The sequence below is a fragment of the Diabrotica undecimpunctata genome, chromosome 1 (assembly GCF_040954645.1).
Source record: "Diabrotica undecimpunctata isolate CICGRU chromosome 1, icDiaUnde3, whole genome shotgun sequence".
NCBI classification, from domain to species: domain Eukaryota; kingdom Metazoa; phylum Arthropoda; class Insecta; order Coleoptera; family Chrysomelidae; genus Diabrotica; species Diabrotica undecimpunctata.
The window spans coordinates 121,315,255-121,321,729 of record NC_092803.1 but is presented as its reverse complement, the minus strand read 5'-3'; the positions used below and the strand labels follow the sequence as shown (position 1 = coordinate 121,321,729).

Here is a 6,475-nt window from a genome sequence, read left to right as displayed (position 1 = left end):
TGTTTCCTCTTCTCTGTTATCCTCCTTCCTTTCTTGCATTTTGCTTTGACTCCTTGTGGTCGACATGCTGTTTCTTTTCGTTACTGTTTTTGTCCCCGCCAAATGTGAAATTTTACAACACTCTATATGTTTCAGAACACGACAATATTTCTCCCCAAATGTATTAAATTTTCACGACAAATATCAAATATGCAATCAGTAAAATTCAAATAATTCAAAATAAATATCAAATGTACGATTGGTAAAGAAAATAAAATCAAATAATTCAATAGCAGTAAATATCCACTAACTACGATCAATCAATAAATCAAATTTATATTCCCTGGAAAAATTGTCAAAATACTTTCAAATTCAAATTCCCTCAATGTTATATGTTTTTATCTCTGGATCACCTGTACTTATTCCAGATCTCTTTCCCTTCCTTCAAATGTAAAGCTGCAATATTTTCAAGCCCCACGTTTTGGAAGCCAGTTATTGTGATATTTAAAGTCTAGGTGCGCCAAGCAATAATTAGCTAATTAATTTTTTTGATTAATTAAAATTATTTAAATGATATGATTATGACTCTATCACAATTTTTAATTCTTTTATCTCAGGGTTAAATTCGTGCTTCAATATCTATGCTATTACATGTGAAAGGTAAGGTCCAGAGAATACCGGAATAATAAAAAAACACATATGATCTAACACTATATATTGAAATAAAAATAATGAAATAATTCACACTCAAAAGTTTTCAATAAACAAATCTCATATAAGGATTCTCAAAATTTTGTTCTCCGTACGTGAACAATCAAAATTAATGGTACAAACAATATTAATTGAAAACTCAAAATCCCAAACTATTCTAACTCTCCTAATCAAAATATTTATATCCTTTCTAAATTACGTGTAAAAATTGTGTTATCAATAAAAGAAAAAAACTGCAGAAAACAAAAATCTCTCTCTCTGATGATGAGTGGTCCAAATCCTTGTTCCTTGTAGACTGTATTATCTCCTCTCAACCGCTCCCTATGTAATCAGCAATCTTACAACAGATTGTTGCAAGTATATCGTCCTTAATGATCTCCTTCAAAAGCAACAATCATTCAAATTATGATAGCCTTTCTCCTCTCGATAAACTGAATCTCTCGTTGGCCCGAGTGAAAAATGACTCTTGGAATATCTTCTCTTTACGATAAACTGAATCTCTCGTTGGCCTGAACAGTGACTCTTGGAATATAAGTAGGAAAATATGACTTACAATATTTTGCTGCTTCAGCTCCTGTCAGATACACTAACTCCACAAAAACTCACTAACATTCAACACTACTGCTTGCTACTCTTGGGAACCACCAGAGAACAATCACTGTTCGTCTTACAGACTTGGAAAACCAACTGATTATCTTTTCTCTCTCCTCAATCTCGCTAAACTTTTTCCTACATACTTCTCCCACCTTTTTCAATCTCCGCCAATCAAAATTCGTCACAATTCCCCCATTTTTTCATTTCGATAACAAACAAATTTTTACCTATAATTATAAAATTTCCTAAAACTTATTTACAAATAATATTTTCTATAATTCTTAAAAACTAACAAAAACCTCTTTCTAATATCTCTTCTATTTGTCTCTAATCACTGCATTAATGTATTTTGGAAAACCCCGTTCAATTGTCTTTGGATTTCACTTAAAATTATGCGGGTCACTCAAGTATAACAAAGAAATAATTTATGCAAAGCTTACATTTTGTTTAGTACAGGTAATCCAAGAATTTAATAACTTTCCTTCTTCGAAGTGTTTGTTGGATATTATCCTACTTATCTGAATTATTTTAATGTTTTTGAACTTTGAAATATTTTTAAACAAACCAATATTTTTCTCGATTTTACATATCATAACAATATATATATATATATATATATATATATATATATATATATATATATATATATATATATATATATATATATATATATATATATATATATATATATATATTGTTAAGCGCACCAAACAAATTATTGCAAAATATAATATCAAGCACTCCTAGTGTCCGTATATTTTATTGATAACATAGACCGCATATCCGCATTTTTTTTCTAATTCTCAGCAAGTTACAACAGCGTTAAGGCAAGTTATGAACAAACGAATTGAAAAACCATCGCAAACACGATGCACAGTGAGACCAAATGTTGAAAAGGTGTCCAAAAGTTCCGGAAACAAAGTACAGAGATTTTTAACTATTAAGTTGTCTACAGGAAGGTTGGCACTATTGAATGCTGGTCATAAAAACAACCGGTGGTCGATTGAGATTCAAGTTGAGAGTCTAACAGGGCATGCATGTCTAACAGGGCATGTTTTAGTGCGTCTTTAAACGTTAAAATATTTAAATAAAACGAAAATTTCTTTTCAACTAATCGACTAATAATAGGCCGCATTTCAACTAATATTAGGCCGCATTCGGCTAAATGTTAAATATTTCTATAAAGTAGGTATAACTAATTAACTTTCAAGATAACTTAGAAACCCGCACTACTAGCCAGTACTCCGTTGAAAATTAAATGTTAAAGTGTCAATATGTATGCAATGTTAATAAACTGGTATAAACGTAGGTATAGTTATTGTTTTATTTCCGAGATTTATGAGTTCTGTATTCTTCTAGCATAATAAAGGAACCGACATGAAATTTTTGGAACATCACTGGAACAAAATCTTTGCGTCGTTGTTACTTACACCACCCTTATACGAAGCAACATCCTCTAAGTTCAATAATATTGGCGTAATGTTAAAAACAGCCGTAAACGCTGATCATTATAAACTACATGCATGGATTCGGGGATTCGAATGTTGCATTCATAATAATATATCCTATCAAAGTGGCACACAACAATTGCAAGCGTGCAAAACCGATGACAAAGATGTGAAACAAAAAAAGAAATCTTATGATCCAGGATGGTTTCAAAAAAGAATTGGGACTCCTCATAGACATACCAGAACCCGGTTTTAACAATAATATTGATGGGAACATAGCTCCACGTTTCTTTTAGAATACGAATAGGTATATCAGCTCGTACAAGCGGAATCAACGAAGATATAATCCATCTTTTCTATATCAATCAAATTGATATAGAAAAGAACCGCAGAACACTGAACTCAATTTATTCTAAAGATAACCAACCTTAAATTATGAAGAGGCTATCTAAAGAAAGAAAAGATACCTACAGAGATATAAGCACCTATCATATTAACCGATCTTTCATCAGTGTTCTTTCTTATATTCCTATCCAGTTTTAGTACTTATATACCTACCTATTTTCCTAAATTATTCACCATTCTACCTTTAAAAAACATTGTTTTTTTTATCCAAAAAACCATTCTTTTCGGTTTTCGCATGTATTCAGGTTCCTCTTCAAAATAACATTTATTAATTATTATGTAATTAGGTATACATAATTTATAAGTTATAAATAATTGTTAATAAACAATTTCCGCTGTGGAAATCGAAACGTCAAATAAAAATTATAAAATGTAATTTTTATTACACTTAATTGTGACTTAATCCCATATAAACATAATTTTTAATTTCTTTTTTATCTTTGTAGGTAAATAAATATTTTTAAAAATTAGGTAAGTGGGTATTATCTATAGTTTTTAAAACGACGAAATAAAAAGAAATAGATATTTTAAACATAGGGTTTAATTTAAAACTCTACAAAATCGCCTATCTATGTATTAAAAAGGTAATTACACAAATGTACCGGTACAGCATACCGGTACCACATTAATGAGTCAGTGAGTGAGTCCGAGTCATTCCGAGTCCAGTGAGTCTATGAAAAAATAATCTACAGTGACATTGACGGTTGACATTTAAATGTCGGAATATTTTGGGGTGAAAACAAAAAATCTTACTTTTGTATTTTGTGTTTCAACGTTTATGATGTACTTTATTATAATACCTACGTGCACAAAATAAACATAATGTAGTTAAAGTGTGGATGATAGCTTTTGCGATAAGTTAAAACTTATTAGTTTCATATATATTATTGATTTGCATAACAGCCGTTAATATCTAATATAAATAAACTAGGAACATCCATTAAGTAAGAAATTTTATTACACGTTTTTCGTAAAACTTTAATAAGACTGTTAAAATATTTAGTACAACTTTATACAGGATTAACAAAATTTGGCTTAAGCTTTTTTACGAGTGTGTGATCTGAAAACATAGTTTGAATTCTATTGGAGTTTCCTAAAGCCATAAATATATCTGATATAACTGTAGAGTCTCCATAAGATACAAACATTCGATAAAATATTTCTAAAATGCTAGGTAACCAAAGCACTGTAAATGTTAACAAACAGATGTTTTGTTGTTGAGCCTTTTCAAAGTTTGTTTCCTTGGCTAATGTTTGTGTTGTCTTAGCATACAAGATTGCAATAAAATAACAAACTATGAATATAAGAAAGTAATATACCTTTAAGAAAACATTTGGTTTTGAACATAAGTTGGTAGCATCAGTAACATTTCTTGACTTTTGTGAAACAAAATAAATTACGTCTGTCATCATAGGTGTAAAGTGAGTTGTTTTTTGATCAACTTTTTCTTGTACTTCACTAACTATATCATAAATTTGGTTAACCACTCTATCTACTTCTGAAGAAACATTTGCTGAACTATATGCCTGTGGAATTGCATTAACATCCATAGGGGTCATAGTAAAGTTTGCTCTGGATAAAATGTTTTCTTCATAATTAGGGTATTTGTATTCCATTCTACTTGAAAAATATAAGATTGTGACTCCTAATATAGGTAGCAACCATGTTAACAAAATCTGTATAATCAATCTATGATTTTGATAAAAATTAATTTGTTTTTTAACCTCAATATTAGATCTCGTTGGTGTTCCTCTTACTTCAAATAGCTTCAAGTTTGGACCAGTTTGTGAACTTCTACTAGCTCCGCTCTCAAAAAGGGGACCCACTGGAGCTGACATATCATTTTTTTCACTACCACTAATATTAAGCACTTCACTGTTACTATTGCTATTATTGCCACTCACTGATGTTGTTTCATTGTTACTGTCCTTTCTAATACACTCACGACACTGAATAGTATTTTTTATTAAAGTTATTAAACAATGTACAAATGAAAAAAGAAGTAAAGCATTTTCAATAAAAAAGTTGTAGTTACAATTGTTTTCTTCAGGTTCAAGCTTAATAGCTCTAGAAGTTTTTATCATAGGAGGACCATACTTCATATTGGCAATAGTTTGGTTTAGTATAGAAGAATTTGTCCTTCTATGTTTAATCATTTCTTTAATAAAGTTTTGATAGTTTTTAACAAACTGTTCAGTTTTGTTAATTTCTGGAATCTGTATTGGTTTTTGAGTTGTAGTAGTACTTGTGGAATGCTCTGCAGTTTGTGTTTCTTCTTCCATATTAGCAGAAAATAAATCAATTGTGTAGTTTTCTATATTTTCTTCCATTTCTTCATTGAATTGGGTATATTCATGATTTGCAATAGTTTCACTTGTTGTTATATCTGGTTTTTTGGTGACAAAGAAAAAGTCAAAAGTGTCATTTCTTATTAGTATATCATCTATAGTATTAGTAAAATTTACCAGTTCTGTGTGTGATACATTTGATAAAGTCACAGCTGAATAGATATAAAAAATACCTATGACAATTGTAACTAGTGCTTCTGACACTGCAATAACCACTTCACTATTAGCTTTGTTTTCCAAAATATACTTCACAAATATGTAGACATACGCAACACCTGCTAATGTCAGGACTGCACCAATAACAGAGTATGTTTCTAACATTGTGCACCAAATACACTGCTGAATGTCTTTACTCAATATTTAAAATGTTTGTACTGTTCTTGTTAGGCACCCACATAATCTTTCTAGAATAATGGGGGTATATTTATCTATATAACTGTATGATTTATCAAACAAAGAGTACAGCTACACACATGTATAATTATAAACATTTTACTGATTTTAGTTAAGGTATTCCAATAATCAGGAGAAAACTGGGACATGGGTAGATAATAAAAACTCATTGCCACCTGGAGTTATTGTTTAAATTTATTTAAAATTACATGGAGAGTCTAAGAAACATTACATTCCTATAAGACAAATGCTTTTATTTTATAAAAGAATTAATAACTTTAGTGGCAAGTGAGAGATTTTAGTGGTGACCTAATGTTTTTATGCAATGGTATTTTTCCATTAATGTTATTTGACCTATTTTAAGTCTTTAATAGTTGTTACTGTGTCCCTTTGACTTAATTGATTTATTCACATTATCTCTCCAGCATTTTATATACATGTATGTTATTATTAGATCTTCTTGATTGCCTGTATGATCTATTTTTGTCTTTGTTAATGGTTACATGGTTAATGGATGTTAGTGACATCTTCTCCAGCATTGAATTCTCAGAATATTGATCTTTTGGGTCTTGTTATTATAATAATATATTTGTTTTT

At 29.9% G+C, this 6,475-nt stretch overlaps 1 protein-coding gene across 1 annotated transcript in view; it reads left to right on the top strand.

Moving 5' to 3' along the window:
- Positions 1-3,742: 3,742 nt before the first annotated feature.
- LOC140431240 (zinc finger MYND domain-containing protein 11) overlaps positions 3,743-6,475 on the top strand; it is a 61,120-nt gene continuing 58,387 nt past the window's right edge. The window contains exon 1 of the mRNA XM_072519176.1: positions 3,743-4,081. The gene's annotated coding sequence lies outside the window, so the exon portion shown is untranslated. The remainder of the gene's footprint in view (positions 4,082-6,475) is intronic.